Genomic DNA, 18903 nt, shown 5'->3' on the forward strand with positions numbered 1-18903 from the left:
AGTTTGAGACAGTTGTGTGGCCTTGTGCATATATGCTGAGTGTAAAGTTTATGATCTTGCTAAACTATATTTTGTAGTGCAAAAAGGAATTCCATTCTCATATATATTTTCATTTTTATTTAGAAGTATTTTTTTTCTTTTTCTTTTTCTTTTTCTTATTTAAAGCAATGCCAAAGAGAGATACCTGTTGAGGAAAATCGCCATCTTCCATTTGAGAATTGATTATCAGCTTTGCTGCGCGGTGAAGGGGTGTTGGGTCTCTCTCAGCCTATTGCAAACACAAATTTTAGATCACAATATGTCAAAAAGTCATATGAGAGGTATAACGCTAAATTTGTAAACCATAAACTAACCTGTCCAGCATGAATAAGACCCATCATGGCCCATGCAGTATGTACCAAATTTGATCGGTTTCCTTGCAGAGGAACATATTCCTATGAAATCAAGAAGAGTAGTTTATCTTTTAGTCTTGTTCAAATAAATCTACCCAGCATGGGAATTTTAAAGAGATTAGATTAAGAAGTGTTCAAAATTTTACCTTGTTTGGGCATGATAGATAGCTCTCTCCCCAACCTCCATTATCTCTTTGTGCTTTGAGTAGAAAATCAACACCTTTGCGCATAGCTGGACAGTTGCTAAAAGTCTTGCCCGCTGCAGCCAACCCTCCAAGTGCAAACCATGAACCATATGCGAAGCAAACTCCCCAATTTCCATACCTAAGGAAACGCTTAATCATGTCATTGATCTCTCTAAAAGATTTACATAAGAACAGATAAACGTTTGAAACATATCTAATGAACCAGTCTAGGAGCATACCAAGAACCATCAGGCATTTGTATGTTTTCAAGGAACCGAACAGCATTTTTTATGTAATTATCAATCTCTCTCTTCCTGTGTCCAGGGTACAACTTCTTAAACAAAACTAAAGCCTGGATTGCTGAGGCAGTGCACTCAACATACTCATGTTCAATGACAATGTCGGCGAAGAATTCTGTGGATTAAGCAGCTGAGGAAAAAGCAGAAATTAATAAGGGTGGATTTATCGGCTCTAGATAAGTTCTAAAGTATTTCCGAAGGAATATTTTACTTACTTCCAACCACTCTTGGGCTCCAGCTGGCTCCCAAGCTGATGAACCACCATTTTCACTCTGCATTTAGCCATAGAATAGAGCTATTTATACGAACACAGTGAAATATTTGAGAAAGAAACTTCAAATAAGTTGAACTTTCTAAAGCCTATAAATTTCGATTATTCACATCACCAGTGGATGTTAATCCTCACCTGCAGAGAGAGTATAACATTTACAGCATCATAGAATAACTCAGGTTCCATTTTCTCACCAACAATTTCTGGTGGCATCATTGAGAAAAGAAGGCAGCACTGTGATGCAGAAGAGAATTTCATGAGGAACAGACTAAATGCAATACTCAACTTCATATTTTAATAAAATTGGGAGGGGTAACTCATGGACAGGTCATCTTCGTCTCTTCTTAAAAAAATAATAATAATAAAAAAAATAAAAAAATTACTTAACTTCATATGAACATTTCAACAAGGAAAACGATAAACTTATAATTAGTCAACAATTATTTTACAACTCTATTTAAAATGAAGGGTAATTACGTAAAATTGTAAATATTTTTAATAAAGTAGCAAAATAGTTTTGAAAGAATTACCTTCAAACCTTCTGCAGTGCAATCAGAAACTTGCCATCCATGATCTTGATCAGAGAAAGTCCATGATCCTTTAGAAATGTGACGAAACATGCTTTTGAATTCTCCAGAAGGATTGTCATGGACCTTTACAATTTTAAGTGGAAATTTAATAATTAGTATTTATTCTTTTTAGAAGAAAATTGTATGTTTGACTACTATGGTGGAGATATGCTTTCAAAATAGAAAGTAAAACCTGAGATTTCTTTATGAAGTCATGCCCTCTGGCAAGTGTTGGTCCAATCTCATCAGTAAGATTACTTGCAAGCAAAGATTGAACGGCAAAACCAGTATCCCACTCTTGACTACCAAAACTCTACATACAAACGGCAGATATCAAAATCAGCAATGATTTTTTTTTTCATTCAAGGACCCTCGGCCATTACAAACTTAAAGCTAGAGGACCAGAGATTGGGTTATGCTCAGTTTTAATGTTTATACAACTAACTCTGGAAGGAGATTTCGGTAAGGGAATTTGCAGTAACCTGCATCTTGATTCCATCTTCAGCAACCCATATGTAATCTGGGATCCTGGCGAGATGCTTCTTGAAATAATCCCCATTAGGATCTTCATCCCAACAAGCAAGCATACATAACACCTGTTCAGTGTAAATTACATTAGGAGTAGTGTCATATGTATAGCCTAAATAGATAGATGCTCTCCATTGTTTGTTCTTGATTGTATAATCACATTACCTTTTCCACACATCCAATAGTAATGTATCGACTGTTCTCATCTTCATAATGAATGTGCTTCATTGTTACTTGAAGAGCCCTGTCTCTAACCAGCTTGTTAAGGGGCCAACGAGTGAGAAGGGGCTCAGTGAACAGGTATAGACTATCCCAAAGCAGATCTTGTACCCAAGGATGGGGATAGTAGGTATCCTCCTGTAATAATATAGCTTTGATTAAAGAATGTGTTCGGAAGTATTTTCAAAAGTATCTATAGCACGTAAAACTTTCGAAACAAGAGCTCTGCCCCTCTTGAGTAGGCCTGTTCATTTGGGCTGGAATTTTTTACCGGCCCAGAATAAATCCGGGCTGGTACCCGAATTTTTTTTTTTTCCCTTCAATTTGAATGTTTTGACTTTTTTTTATTTTTTAATTTTCCTTTCTAGCAATTAAATGAACATAAACTAAAAACTAAAATGCATATTATGTCCAATGAGTCATACATTTTATGGTTTCTTTTTTTTTCACATGGCTTTTTATTGGTGGTCAAGGAAAATGTTGGCTTTGATTTAAAAAATTAAACAAATAGAGTTTGAATACTGCATCAATATTTTTTTCAAGAAAAAATATTTATAACATGTAGGCTTTGATTTAGTAATAAAAAAAAATCAAACACAACCTGGAACCTAGGTTCTAGATTTTTGAAAACCGGTTTCAATCAAGATTACTGCTCGAGTTTAATCCGTGCTAATCAGGTCTTGGTTCCAGCCCGGTTTCACTAAATAACATGTCATTAAAAAGTAGTACTTACATAAGCAATTTTTGTGATACCATATAATATGGATAAGGGTAGATGGTGTATGGAATCTCACATTGCTTGGGAAGAAGAAGTTCTTGCTCTTTATAAGGTTCTAATGGGGCTCCAATTATATAATTGACTAGTCCTTTTGGAGTATAGATCATGTAGTTTAGGCTTTCCATTGGGACTTTACAGATGGTATAAGAGTCTATCCCAATCAGAAATGTGGGACTTGAGCCATGCCACCTACAATGGACAGGCACGACGAGGACGTCGGGAATATAAGGGGGGTAGATTGTGATACTCTGTAACACCCTGACCCAATCTTGCTCAAATTTTATTTTATTTTTATTTGTTTATTTTTAGTTCATTTTATTTTATTTTAGTTTAGTTTCTTCACACGTTATTTTTTTTCTCTTTCCGCACGTTTTAGCCTTTCCGTCCACTCCATGCATGCACACACACGACTCTGCTTTCACTCCCACACACGTCTCCCTCATTTCTCTAGGGTTTTTTTTTTTTTTTTTGTTATCGCCAATATATATATATATAGATACGTACCTGCTTGTTAGTTTACCAAGAATAGCTGCTAAACTACCACGGCAATCTCCACCCACGCACGCACAGAAGCAGCTCCATCCGCAAACCATCATCCACCACAAGCTGCCACCCTCCACAACCTCCAGGCAATACTGTCGTTGTCTCTTCACCTCCACACCCACGGCGTTAGACCACGTTCGCAGCTTGTTATACGACCTCACCATCACAAAAGCCCACTCCCGTATGCGCTCAACCAAACGGAAACCACCCCGTGCGAGTTTCCCCTGCATGACAGAAGCCTCGGGCCTCTGCCCAGCCCTTTGTGGAACCATAAGCCACCGTGCCCAGCCACACGAAGCCTCCGCCCAATGCCACCCGCAGTCTCAGTTGCAAACCATGGAATTCCCCTGTTTTTGACAACCGAAATAGAGCAGTCATGGCTCAACCAACTCACCTCCCGTAAGCCATCACCCCACCTGTTGCCTCAGCTACAAGCGACGCCGATGCCCCAGCCACCCGTGATTGGAAGCTGCCCTGGTCGACGCCCAACTCCAGATTGTCGCACGTCTCGTTGCATCACTATGAGCCTTCGTTCTCTCTTTCTCCGTCTCTCCCTCACTCTCCGTCTACCTCACCGTGTTACTCTCTCTCTCAATCTCAGTGCTCTGCCGCCGCATGGACCACCTTCGACCTCCGCCCAGCACTGCCATTGCGTCGCTCGTTCTCTTCTCGATGAGTCGCCAATTGTTGCACCGTAGACTCATTCAGTATTTTTCTCAAAGAATTTACGTAAACTTGGTTTTACATACTATTTTCAATATAGAAATAAGAGATTAATTGAAATTACCGTAATACCCATTTACTACATGTTATATAAATGGGCTTTTATACTTTTATTATGTATTAGTACACTGTTAATTTAATTATGATTACAGAAAATTATTTTAACATGTTATTAAGTAAAATTTTATTTTAAAAGTAAACATTATTGGTGTAATGTTATTTTTTACATTTTAGATATGATTTAGTCTATTTAAAAAAAGTTATGGTTTATTTTAAAATATTTTGGGATAATTATATTATCCAGTATTAAACTTCATAAGTTGTTTTCTTTAATAAATAAGTTAGATTTTTAAATGTTTTTAGTCGAAGTTATCAAATGGACATTGACGATTTTAGAAAAACATGATATATTTAAAGGTTATGAAATTTTAGGTTTTGAAGAATTAAATATGTTATTTTAGAAGTTTAGGATTAAATATCGAAATAAGTGGTTGATTGGAAATTTACGGGAATTACTTGATTATTTAATAAGTGACAATTGTTAATTGTTTGACATTTTGAGGAAAATTCTGAAAAGTTAAGAAGTTCAGGTAAGCGGGGTTCCTATGCTAGACTTTGCATTAAATAAAATGAACTGAGGTCCTTTTTGGAAAATGTGCATGTTCTGCTATGAAAAGAAATTTGAAAACAACCTCAGATATTTATTCTGCATTACTCATGAGATTCTGTTTAAGAAGAACGTATTTTCTGTCATGACTGGAGTAGACATGAGCTTATTTTTTTGACATTCTGTTTCTGAACTTTGAAAAAGAGAGCGAATATTAAATTTTGTGTATAAATTATGTTGTGATATGATTTTGTTCAGTACTCTGTTTGGATAAGATGTGATTTCTGAAAACTTTTGGCATGACTCTCTGATTCTGAATTTGATTTTGTTTTCGTTTTGTTCAGTTACGGCCCTGCCACAGGTAATAATAGTGGATACGGCCCAACCACGGGTTACAATAGTGGATACGGCCCAACCAAGGGTAATAATAGTGGATACGGCCCAATCACGGGTAATAATAGTGGATACGGCCCTACCACGGGTTAGAGTAGTGGTTTTTGTTTGAGTGCACACCTTGGTGACAGAGTGTTTCATGTTCTGCTTGGTTATCCGCAGATGCACAACCCTACCAGGGGTTTTATACATGGCCTCTGTTCTGATATGATGTTTTGATGATGATGATGATCATTTATGCTATGCCAAAGAATATTTTGAATGAAATTATTTCTAAATCTTCGCTCTGATATTTTGATAACATGTTCTGCTTCCGCACTCTGAAAATGAAAATATTTTGTTCTGCATTCTGATTTCTGTAAATGCTCATATTTATACACTGGTATATGTTCTCTGCCTACTGAGTTGTTGATAACTCATCCCTTATCTCCATATATTTTTCAGATAATTTTGATGGTTCAGCTGGAGAACAAGAGTAGAAAGTTTAGCAAGGTGTGATTATCGTAGTGGAATAAGTGCCTGAGGGTACAAATGCTTATTTGAGAGTCATAGTTAGTAAACTGATTTATTTTTTTCAGGATATTTGATCTGATGAGTTGAGGATGTTTCCGAGTTTTTGGAGAATTTCTAATTTATGTTATTGGGGATTTCTTTATTGTCGCCATGGAGGAACTTAGATTTTTGGTTTGATTAAGTGGATTAATATTTTATGGGATTTTCTGGAGTTTATAGTTGTGTTATTTAAGTTAATCTTAAGTATTAAGAGCTAACTCTCCGGACCTCCGGGAACGGGGCGTTACATACCCCATATAATATGGATAAGGGTAGGTGGTGTATGAGATCCCACATTGCTTGGGAATAAGAAGTTATTGCTCTTTATAAGGTTCCAATGGGGTTTCTATTGTATAATTGACTAGTCCTTTTAGAATATAAATCATGTAGTTTGGGCGTTCCATTGGAGCGTTACAATTTTAATGGCATGTCAACCTTTGATTGGATGAGAGTACCACAACATCCATACTCCTGGAGTACCTAATAATTTTCCATAAATGTAAAACATACCTTTGCACATAGATGACGCACACTCCTCCAGTTAATCTCATTGTAAGGCTCATTGTAGAGCTCCTCCCTCAATTGAAGAATGAGAGGTGTGATTGGGCCTACGAACCGTTTCCCATATAGATATGACATTGGCATGTACACCATTCGGCAGTAGCACCACATTTTTGCTGCATTTAGGAGTAAAACAGAAATGTTGAATTAGGCAAAAGTTTTATATATTGTGAAGAGAAGAAAGTAAAACATCTTCTGTAGCAATAGATGCTTCAGAAACATCTTCTGTAGTAACCAGACATGTACAGACCTGGGTGCATCGGGAGAAATGAAGGAAGGATCCAAAACTCCGGCGGCATCGGGTTGCTTCCAATCCACTCGAACGCACCAAGTATCTACACACATGAAATGATAATAAAAACAAGCAACATGTATGGACCTGTGGTCGATATATATCTATCCTGTTTGAGAGTGTTTGATGAAAACCACCACACTTGCAAAGTGGTAAGTATATTCTATTTATAACCATTTACAATATACAAATCAAATAATCATAAAGACTAATTACAAAATATATGGCAAGTAGGAGGAAATTGATACAATGAAATATTCCTAGAATTAAGCCTAGAATTAAGAGTCAAATGTGTCACATATGGTAAGCATATGATAAGCCGTAGACTAAGGCTAAGTATCCTCAACACTGTTAGAATATGATTTAACATGTTAACATGGTTGCTTCCAATCCACTCGAACATACCGAAAGCCATGTCTTTCCCCAAGAAGGAATGTGAGTAACACCACCATGATCAAGGATCCACTTCCGGGCTCTTGCACAAGCATTGTCCTGACCACCGTCGGGTCCTTCCCCGAGTATACGCATACAAATGTAGCTGAGAGTGGTGCAAAACATGGTACAGTGGCCTTCTATGTGGAATCCCCATCCACCATCTTCATTCTACATTATACATATATTTGCATCAGACTTAATTTAAACTTTGAGACAGAAAAGAAAGTACAAAACAGGGAGAGAAAAAAAGAAAATCCTGTAGAAACAGCGAATCCTGATATGTAAAGCTTTATAGAATATGTATATACCTGATGACAGTATATGTATCGAAGGATTTCCTTCTGATGCTCAGCAGGGAACACTGTATTAAGATGCCCTGTAATGTACACACACATTATCTGCAGTTTTTTGGATTGAAAACAACAGACATTATCAGATATGCCTAATATCATTGTCTGCTTCATAAAGTGATTATCACAGTGATAAATAAATAAAAAAGAGTCGTGACAATGGAGATGAGTGTCTGGCTCACCAAGGGGGGAAGAAAATACAATGGGCCGGCATTTTCAGCAGGCCAATGGCCATCACTAGCCTGCAAGGCCGAGTAGAAATGGACAGCCCTCCTCAATGCGGTTGTGGCCTTTTCATATGTGATTTCCTCTCCATCCTCTACCTTTTCTTGGGGGATTGTTTGTTGGAAGTTTCTCTCTCTGAGAAACTGCAATCGTTTTCACAAAGAAAAAGGACTATGTCATACTTTGTACCCACAAGTCAAGTCAGACAAATATCATCAACTACTAAAACAAACAAATAGACGTTCATGATTTCCTTATAAACCAAATGGCCAAAACAACATTTGCAAATGATGCCATGATCACTTCATGGCCCACCCAAGTCAAGTCGCTCAAATCACGTTTCTGCTTTTTTCTTTTGAGTTTTTTAATCACCCATGAAGAATAAAACTGCCTAGCCACCAACTAGATTCCGACAACCTGATCTAGCCCAATTTCAGTGGCCTTCGGTAGCGGCCCTCCCCCCTTCTTGAGCGGCAGCAGTCAAATTGATAGTGATTACTCTATTATTCTCTTAAGACAACGGATGCAGTAGTGACTAGAGCAGTTCTAAAAATAATTAAGGTTAGATATTTTTGTAAGGCCCAGTGTATGTGAGGCCCGGACCGTGAGCAAGGCCCAGCCTTTTCTTGGAGAGCATTGAAACGGCGCCGTTTTGGGTAAGTGTTGCCTTCTTCCTCAGCATTCCCGACTCTTTCTCCCTCTTTTTTCTCTTTCAGTTTTCTGGTTTCTCCCGTGTCTCACTCTCACACATTACCCACTTCCCTTCCCGATTTCATCTCTTCCTTTTCGTTGGGTCTGTTCGTGAGTCCGAATGTATGCCCTAGCATTTTCTCAATTTTCTTTTTCCTCACTTTTGGTTTTTCCCTCAAAATAGGTTTCTCACTCTGTCGCATCCCTCCACTGCTGCAAATCACTGTGCTTCTCTCTCTCGCATCCCTCTATTGCTGCAGATTAGTGCGTCTCTGTCTCTCGCGTCCCTCTTTTGCTCAATATTTGTTGGAGCTGCAGTTTTGGGTGGAACAAAATTTCAGTCTTGGTTGCCGAGAGCTTCTCCAGTGGGTAAATCCCTTCTTTTCTCTTTTCCTCTTTAAGATTTCACATCTCTCTTCCTCTTACTCGAAATGGTTATTGCATAGAAATTTGTTTTTTCAAAGTACAGTCCATGGTTTTGGCAGATTTTCTTTCCCGTGCGTCTTGTGTTTGTCGTAGTGCAGTGAGTACGTCATTCTACTCGGTTTCTCATAAACGTTGAGTCTTCAACCGTAAGTGTTTCACTTCGTTGGGTATTTTTTTTCTCTCTTGTAGAATAATATTTGATTTGTTGGATTGGTGTTTTAGAAATATATAGATGTGAGTCTTGTTTGGGTGCCTATTAACATTTAGAAGTGTTGGGATTTTTCTTTTGTGGAGTTGTGAAAGGAGAGAAACGCTCAATTTGTAATGTTGTTTTAGTTAAATTGTTGGTGGTTGCTTGGAGTTATGAGCTGCTGAAATGACTGTGATTTATTGATTATTTGAGTTGACAGGTTTTGGTGGGTGTATAGGACAATATTGAAGTTAGTATATGGTATTTTGGGTTGAAGTGTGGGCTGTCCAAATTGTTATTTGATTGTTTGAGTTGGATTAAATTTGCTGAAATATAGTTTAGAAATTGGGTCTTAAATTTTTAGATTGAAATTGTGTTGGTTTTTAATACTTAGTTTATATATATTATTTTTATGCATAGGTGACGAGACTGATAGAGATCATATTTAAGGCATAGATAATGTGTTGCAGGAGTCAGATAAGCGGGGTTCTTATGTTAGGTTTTATACGAGTTATTAAGACTGAGGTTGACTTTTCTAAAAACTTTGCATATTTTGTAATGAAATGAGAACTTGGAAAAAAAAAAACCAATCTCGGTCGCTTATTTGCATTACTCATGAGATCTGTATGGAAAAAAGAAAATATTTTCTGACATGCATTGTGTAAACATGAGTTAAGTTTTGTCATATTGTCTCTGAAATCTGAAAAAGAGCAATATTGAGAATCTGAAAAATTGTGCATTGATTTAGAAGATGCTCCGACTTTTATTTTTTAGTAAGTGAGAATGATCTTGTTTTGTTTTGGTACTCTGTTTTGTTTTGATATGGCATCTGAAAACCTTTGGCATGGTGTACTGATTTTGTATCTGATTTTGTCTTTGCTCTACTCTGTTATGCTCTGCTCTACTCTGTTTGGGTTGGTACCAACTTTTCTGTCTCTGAGTGCACCCACTTTGGAAACAAAGTGGTTTTATTGTGGTCTTTCCTATGTGCACACTCGGGACTCCGAAAAGAATAAGGGAAATATTTCATCTCTGTCTCTGTCCAGTTTGGCCACCGGGGATAGCACAACCCTACCACATGGGTGAAATATGGTCTCTGTTCTGTAAGATGCTTTCTTTTGATGTGATGATGATACTCAGGTTATGTTATGCCAAAGTACTACGGGTTTTACTTGTCTTAAAATCATCACTCTGTTACTTTTGAAAACATGTTCTGTTTTGCATGATAACTCTAGAAAATATTTTTTTTCTGCATGCTATACTTTGTAAATGTTCATGTTTGCACGCTAGCATATGTCATCTGCTTACTGAGTTATTGATAACTCACTCCTTATCTTCATAATATTTTCAGATGATGTGGAGAGTCCAACTGAGGACCTGGATTAGAATGGTGAGCATGATTAAGCTGAGAAGAGGATGTTAAAAGAAGGAATGCTGATGTCCTTTAGATTTGAAGTCTTTAGATTTAATTATATCTTGGGTTTAGTAAGACTTATGAAATTATCAATTTGGTTGGTTATGACTACTGGGAGATTTTGAGCCCCTAAGTTTATTTTTGTTGCGATAACGACCTTGTGGATTTTTCGAAGTGTTTATTTAGAATATATGAGATTGAGCTTTGATTATAAAGTTTTGGAGATTTATTTTAGTTGTATTGGGAAACATGTTTTTAAGTGACATGTTGTAATTCTCCAAGCCATCCGGGTTTGGGGCGTTACAATTTTAGAATGAAAAATGTTAGTTTGCAACGTAACTTTGTCCACTTATTTTGACTGTTCATGTATTTTATTTTATTTTTTACTTCATGACTAAAGAAGTTATTTTTAATATATTCATATATATTTTTTTATCTGGTTCTTTTCTATAAAAATAAATAAATAAATTTTTACATGGAATCACTTTTTTATAAAAATCGTCAAGATTTTATATATATTTCATTATTCTATTTTAAATGCATCGTTCTGCATTCAACCAGTGCAGGCCATGGAGTAGTTCTTCGTGATCGCTAACTTTAACGCATGCAATATTAAGTTGTAGATAGTGAAAGATGAAGAGGAATGAATAGTAGCGTACGTACCTGCATTCGCCAGAGGAGATCGCCGCTAGGCTTGACCTGATATCGATTCTTGTAGAAATTTTGTCGAGCCTTTTCGACCTCATCTCGCTCTTCCTGGGTACCAGCCTCTGGATCAAACTCCCATATCTGCCTTCCCACAAAGTTGTTTGTACTGTAGATGTATGGGTCATTCCCACCTTCTGCTATCTTCAGCCTCCACATTCTTCCTCCTGATAATTATCACTTTCCTTAGATCTGAAAGAATGGCTTGGGTACTGTGTCTGTAGTTAGTGTCGTTAACCACCATTAGAGCAACAATATCAAGGTATTACACATATATATATATATATATAGAGAGAGAGAGAGAGAGATGGGGTTACCTGTGAACAAGTTTCCGGAAATTAACAAGGTATAAGGAAGAGGAAGGAAACGAAGAGCTGGCCTGAGAGGTCAGGCAAAAGGAATTGAAGAAAACAGGCAAGAGAATGCAAAGGCCTTGAAGTTGCAGAAGAAGGCCGAGTACTGATTTTGTGATGTGAATAATTATAGAGTGAGAAGTCAAGAGGCTCTGATCTCTCTTTATATAGAAGAAGCTCTTACCAAACTCATACACCATGCATACACCATGCATTATGAGATACTTTGTTCTAAACGTATATACACTTAGGATACTAGAGTATTATGAAAATACTCTACTACTATTTATTATGTTGTCATTATCTTTTACTTAGTTTTCACTATTTTTTATTATTATTCACTATGATTTAATATTTTATCAATATTTTTTCATTATTATTCACAAAATATCTAATATCATCTCATTATCCTAACACAATCTTAAAAAGTGATTTTGTAAGATGACGATACTTTATAAATTATCATTAATTTAAAACATGATTGTATAAAATCTTGTAAAAAGAATTATGTTTATCAATTAAATTTTACAACATACAAGTCGATTATTTGATGTTTTAACACATGATTACTTATTCATGTGGGACTTATTATAACTTTAAAAAATTAAAACATCAACCATTTTTTAACATATTGATGTGAAAAACTTCCACATCAGAAGTCTTATGTTGGGTGTGTAAAAACGATGCTTCTAAAGAGAGCTTTTCTTATCAATTTCCTATACAATGATGTTGTGGTAATATAATCTCAAACTCGGATTACTCCCTCAAATTGCTTATATTATATATCTTGACCCCTAAGTTATCCATTCAGTTAGATTATTTTTTCCCTACACGTGGAAAGTAAACGAGAAATATGATGTGATTTCTTGCTTAATTCATTATATTGAACATATTCAGATTGAATAATACTATACACTACACTCTTATTCTACTTTCATCATATTAAGTAAGATGTGACACATTTATCACAATTGAATTATAAAGAAGCAATCATCATTCAATTGTGATAAATGTGTCACATCTTACTTAATGGGATGAAAGTAGGATGGTAGTGTGGTGTATAGAATTTCCATTCAGATTTGATAAAAGATCTTTCCTTAGACTTTATCAAATTAATTGACTTCCTATCAATCGGAACATGAATCTTTGTTTTCCTTTCACTTTCTCCATTCATTTTGAATTAAATTAAAAAGATCACTCACCCAGATCACCGGACTCACCACCATTAAAACTTTCAGATGTGGCTGAAGAGATACAAGTGTGGTGCCTTCAGGGGCCGTCAAAGATTCCAAAGTTTACCTGAGTTGATCCAAACTGTAATACGTTATTTTTCGCATATATCTTACTTTTTTTTTTTTTGGTTTCCTTATTGTTAATTTAATTTAATTTTTTTTAAAAAAAAATTGTCTCTTAGATGTTTGTCTGTAGAATCATCTTTTTCTATGAAGTGTGAGGTTGATGAGTCTCTGTTTAGGTAGATAGTATTATTTGTTAAAAGTTTGTATGTAGAAAGAATTAGCAATAGTGAAGACTGGACCAGTCACAAAAGGAAATAGTGTACTGGTGGAGCTCTAAATGCATTATTTTGATTTATGATATCATGTTTATTATGATGACATTCTAGAATTTATCTGATCATGAATGTAAGTTTTTCTGATCAATGAATGATTACGGTTTTCATTTAAAAAAAAAAAAAAATCTCGGCCTCTAAACTAGGAACTATATTTGTGTATGTATATAATTTTTCTCCTTTTATAATTCAAAAGTCTCGACATCTTTTAACTTAAAAAGTGTCATCAATGTTTAAACTCTTATCATTTAATAGCTTAAAAGCTTCTTCTTTTTTTAATATATGTTTGTTAAATTTATAGAAAATGTTTTATGCACCTAAAAAAAACCTCAAAGTCTACTTCTTTAAAAAACACCAATTTGAAACTTTTATTGAAAAGCTCAATTACTGTGTACATTTAAAAAAAAAAACTACCGTAACTAACTCTATAAACACTTTAAATACATGCATGTTTGCCAAAAACTAAACAACTTTTTTATTATAAAACTTTATAGTAAGCCTTTACAATTAAAAGTACTACTATAAACGATTTATTTTTTACCACAATTCTAGACAACACTAATCTTGTATCCACCCCTAAGTTATCCATTCATTTAGGTTAATTCTTTCCTAACGTGGAAGTAAACGAGAAATATGATGTGATTTCTTGCTTAATTCATTATATTGAACATATTCAGATTTGATAAAAGATATTTCCTTAGAATTTTATCAAATTAATTGACTTCCTATCAATCCGAATAGGAATCCTTGTTTTCCTTTCAGTTTCTCCATGCATTTTGAATTAAATTAAAAATATCACCGAACTTGCCACCACTAGACCTTTCAGACTTGATCTTTGTGCATGGTTGAAAAGAGATAAGTGTTCTACCTTCATGGGCCGTCATAAATTTTAAAGTCTACTAGAGTTAGTCCAAACGGTAATTTGTCTTTTTTTACATATATCTTATTGCTTTCCTTTTTGGTTTCCTAATTATTAATTTTTTAAAAAAAAAAAAGTTTGTCTCTTGTACATTTGTCTGTAAAAGTTGACTCCTCTTTTTCTATAAAGAGTGATATTGAGCTTCTATTTAGATAGAGAGTGTTGTTTGTTGGAAGTTTGTCTATAGAGAGTATTAACAATAGTGAAGACTAGATCAATCACAAAAGAAAATAGTATATTGGTAGAGCTACAAATGCATTATTTTGATTTATGATATCATGTTTGATATGAAGATATTTTAGAATGTATCCAGTCATGGATATAAGTTTTTTTTTTTTTTTATGAATGAATGATGATAATTTTCTTTCTTTTTAAAAGAAAAAAAATAAGACGGGGAGAGAGAGAATCTTGGCCTCTAAACTAGGAACTATATTTGTGTACGTATATAGTTTTTCTTTTCTTTTATAATTCCAAAGTCTCAACAACTTTTAACCTAAAAGGTGTCATTAATGTTTAAAGTCTTATCATTTGTTAGTTGGGTTTGAGTTTAGAATTTTAAAAAGTGATTTTAATAGCTTAAAACCTGAAAGTCTACTTCTTTGAAAAACACCAATTTGGAACTTTTATTGAAAAGCTTATGGAGATAACTGTGTACATTAAAAAAAAACTGCCGTAAGTAACTCTATAAAGACTTTAACTACATGCGTTTGACAAATATCAAACAACTTTTTAATTATAAAACTTTATTGTAAAGCTTTACAATTAAAAGTACTATACTATACGGCAATCCTAAACAAACAGTACTTATTTATTTATTTATTTTTTGAAATAACCTCTGTATGTATCATTTTCATTTAAGAAATTGTGTAATTACAATGCTTATCAAAAATAACTTGTTGAACACTATCAGGTAGGACACATTCCATCCACACCCTTTCTGTATCTATTGACACTCCTAACTTGGCAAGGCTGTGAGCAACCTCGTTACATTCTCTGTGAACAAAGCTAAGTTTCCATCCTCTGCAGCTTCGGAGCTCCTTCTGCAAATCTCCCACCACCAGTCCCTCCCAAGAGTCATCCTCCTCCTCCTTATTCACTCTATCCACTACCCATTTTGCATCTCCTTCAAACCATACCCTGTAGAAACCCAGCTCTTTGCATAATTCTATTGCCTTACACTCAGAGCTTTGCATTCTGCCATGAATGGTGAATTAACCCACTGGAGTTGTGTACTCAAAGACACTAACACATCCCCCCTAGAGTCTCTTATTACCACCCCTGCACCCATTCTTTTTTCTTTCTGGTTCACTGCTGCATCAAAATTAACTTTGACACTCGGTTCCACAGGTTTCTGCCATATTCTTCTTTGCTTTACCTGCTCAATCTTCCATACTACAGTTCTACCATCTTTCAAAGCTTCCTGATATTCCTCTAGCCTTACCAGTGCTGTTTTAATGACACTTTTTGGACTAGAAAAGCTACCTTCGAATACCCATGCATTTCTTCTGAACCATATCGAGTGCATTATGGCCACCACTCTTTCTAAGTCAAACAAACAGTACATATTAATTATCTTGTATCCACCCCTAAGTTATCCAGTCAGTTATTTTCTTTTTCCTATACGTGGAAGAAAACGAGAAATATGACGTGATTTCTTGCTTAATTCATTATATTGAACATATTCAGATTTGATAAAAAGATCTTTCCTTAGACTTTTTTATCAATTATCCGCACACGAATCCTTGTTTTCCTTTCAATTTCAAGATCTTTATGTTAAAATGATCACGTTAATTCATGTTGGGTCATATATAACTACTTCCGGCGCCCAAAGACTCATCAATAATATGAGTATTTTAAAATTTACTTATAATCAAAATATCTCGAAACATAAATTTTTGCAATCATATTTTAAAATTAGAGTATTTTAATAAAATAATAATATTTGTATAAGTTATTTTATAAAAAAAAAAATCATTTATTTAAAATATAATTATAAAAACAATTATGAGCAATAAGCTGCTAATTCATGACTAGCTACGTACCACGTTGTGCTTATACGTAATTTAATAAAAAAACGATATTCAAAACAAAAAATCGTCCGAAAACATAAAAAATAGCCTAAATCCTATATCTACCTTTTTTTTAATAAACGACGTAAAGAGTACTTGTTATTAAAAAGATTGTGTAATTAAAGAGTATTATTGTTAAAAAAAATATTGCATGCGTAAAGAGTTAAGTGTATGATGTATTTTTGGACACGTACAATATCTTTTGGAATAATAAGTCGTACATGTTGACAATGCAGTTTTCGTACGTATGGCTACAATATCCAATTGAATCATGTCTTTATCATGATCGATCATCTGAAAACAACTAATGGTCTAATGGAATGGTCAAAATAGGCAGGCCGAGCTAGCGCTTGCAGCTGATCAAAAATATCAGAGTAATGTTAAATATAAACTTTAAATAGATAAATTTTATATAAATTTTTTGTAAGAAAATAGATCTCATTAATAATAAATAATTTTTTTTATATTTTTTTAAAAAAGAGTCTATTTTTTTATAAGAATTTGTATAAGACTTATCTATTTAAAATTAATAAAAATCATTTCTCTAAATGTCACGTGCGTACGTACCTTCGACAACAACTACATGAGTACTGGGACCCGGCCATCCCATTTTTGAGCTAGAAAATAATTTAAATTAATTAATTAATTAAGTTTGTATATATTTCCCAACTTTTATTTGATTTGTGCAAAGATCTAGCTAGTAGTTTCAAACTTCAAACAAAAGATGCTGATGAAATTTAGCAGGTCAACACTACTTGTACTTTTGCTTTTGGAAAATACTATATATATATATATATATATATGTACTGGGCATAATAATTCATGACTCATGAACTTATACCTAATTATTTATTTATTTATTTTTCCACTTTTGAAATTTTGTATGAATAAAAATAAGTTATAAAATGATGAAAAAAAGAATAATAATGAATAAAATAGAGAAAAGAAAATGAAAACTAAAAGCCAAACAAAAAAAACGTTGGTATAAATCCGATCGATCATTTGGTTAATTTGTCGATCGAGTAGCGTGCATGCTCTAATTTGTGTAGTTTCCTAATGATAATTGTATTTTTTTTTTTTTTTTTAATTTGAAAGGTCTTGCCAATTAGAGATCGACCACCGATCGATATATGATATTGCAATATAAGTTGTTGATATATATATATATATATATATATATATATATATATATATATATATTGTTGATGTAAAAGTTTATTGACTATGATCTATTTGAATTATTGGATGAATGTAATTTGTCTTTATCTTTATCAATGAATATTTAAATTCAAAAATAAATATATTAGTATATAAAGATTTATCTTTATCTTTATCTATGAATATTTGAATTCTAAGATAAGTGGTTGAATAAATAAATGTTCAAAAGATTTTTGATCAAGATTGAATGTTCGAAAAGATAGAAGATATCAAGTGATCTGGATAGAAGACTAAAAAAGAAGATATCAACCAAAAAGAATTTCGAACTATCAAGAAGTTATCTAAAGCAATTATCTGATGAAGCTTCAGCATTGGCTGTTAGCAATCTATCAGCAGAGTTCTCTCATCAGTAGATTCCTGTTGCACCTGAAACTCCTATCATATTTGTTTCGTCAGCTGAATCCTATTGCAATTAAAATTGGTTTTCAAATTTTTTATTTAGGGGATCCTATTGGTGAGGATCTGTAGATATTCAGATCTACATATTTTCTAAAGCACTTTCTAGTACATTGTTTGGTGAAAAAATTTCTTAGTGAATTTTCATATTTGTGATCTCTCTTTGAGTGTGATCATGTTTCGAGCGTGGAGGGTCGTGTGATTGGCCTTCAGCCCCTAGAGTTGTAGGAGGAAATACAATATTTGAAGATCGCCAGAGGTTCTGACTGCTATTGCGGTAGAAGACAAACAGGTCATTTGTCTGAACAAGTAAGAGAGTCAAGTTGCAAAAGTTTTGTAATTGATTAGTATTTCTAATTGAATTTCAAATAATAAGATTGACTTTCCTAAGTTTGGCTACCCCGTAGAATTTTACCTTTAAAGAGTTCTTTAAAAGATTTCCCTTCCATATCAATTTTAGTGTTATGCAATTTATTTATTTTATGTTATTATTAAATTATTAAATTAATTGCATGCTTGAATACTAACCAATTTGTTGAGTGAATTGGTAGATATTTCCGCTGCATTACAGGGGTACTTGGGTAATTTCAATTGGCATCAGAGCGTGGTTCACTCATTCGAGTGTAATCCGTTCCCCTGTTGACCATGTCCCTACATGTCCCGCCACACTTTGATGGGGAAAACTATGCATATTGAAAATTTCTTATGAGGGCTTTTCTCAAATCGTTGGATAAACGAGTGTGGTATTCCGTTGAAAAAGGATAAACTAAACCAGCAACAAGTATTGATGCTTGGACAAAAGATGAGATCAGAAACTGTAATTGGAATAGCAAGGGACTAAATGTTATATTCATGGCTGTATCTCTGGAAGAATTTTAGAGAATCTTCATGTGTGAGATTGCTAAAGAAGCATGAGACATCTTGGAGGTTACACACGAAGGAACAAAAATTGTGAAAAACTCAAAATTACAATTGCTTACATCAAAATTTGAGCAGAGTAAGATGCTAGACAATGAAAGTTTTAATGATTT

At 34.2% G+C, this 18903-nt stretch overlaps 1 long non-coding RNA gene and 1 pseudogene across 1 annotated transcript; one reads left to right on the forward strand and one right to left on the reverse strand.

The window, feature by feature from the left end:
- LOC109004271 overlaps positions 1-11811 on the reverse strand; it is a 12065-nt pseudogene extending 254 nt beyond the window's left edge.
- On the forward strand, positions 8629-10882 carry LOC109004272. Its single transcript, XR_001998247.2, has 3 exons — positions 8629-8981; positions 9098-9184; positions 10580-10882. It is a non-coding gene; the product is annotated as an uncharacterized LOC109004272 (long non-coding RNA).
- Positions 11812-18903: the final 7092 nt, after the last annotated feature.

This window comes from Juglans regia, chromosome 7, assembly GCF_001411555.2.
Source record: "Juglans regia cultivar Chandler chromosome 7, Walnut 2.0, whole genome shotgun sequence".
NCBI classification, from domain to species: domain Eukaryota; kingdom Viridiplantae; phylum Streptophyta; class Magnoliopsida; order Fagales; family Juglandaceae; genus Juglans; species Juglans regia.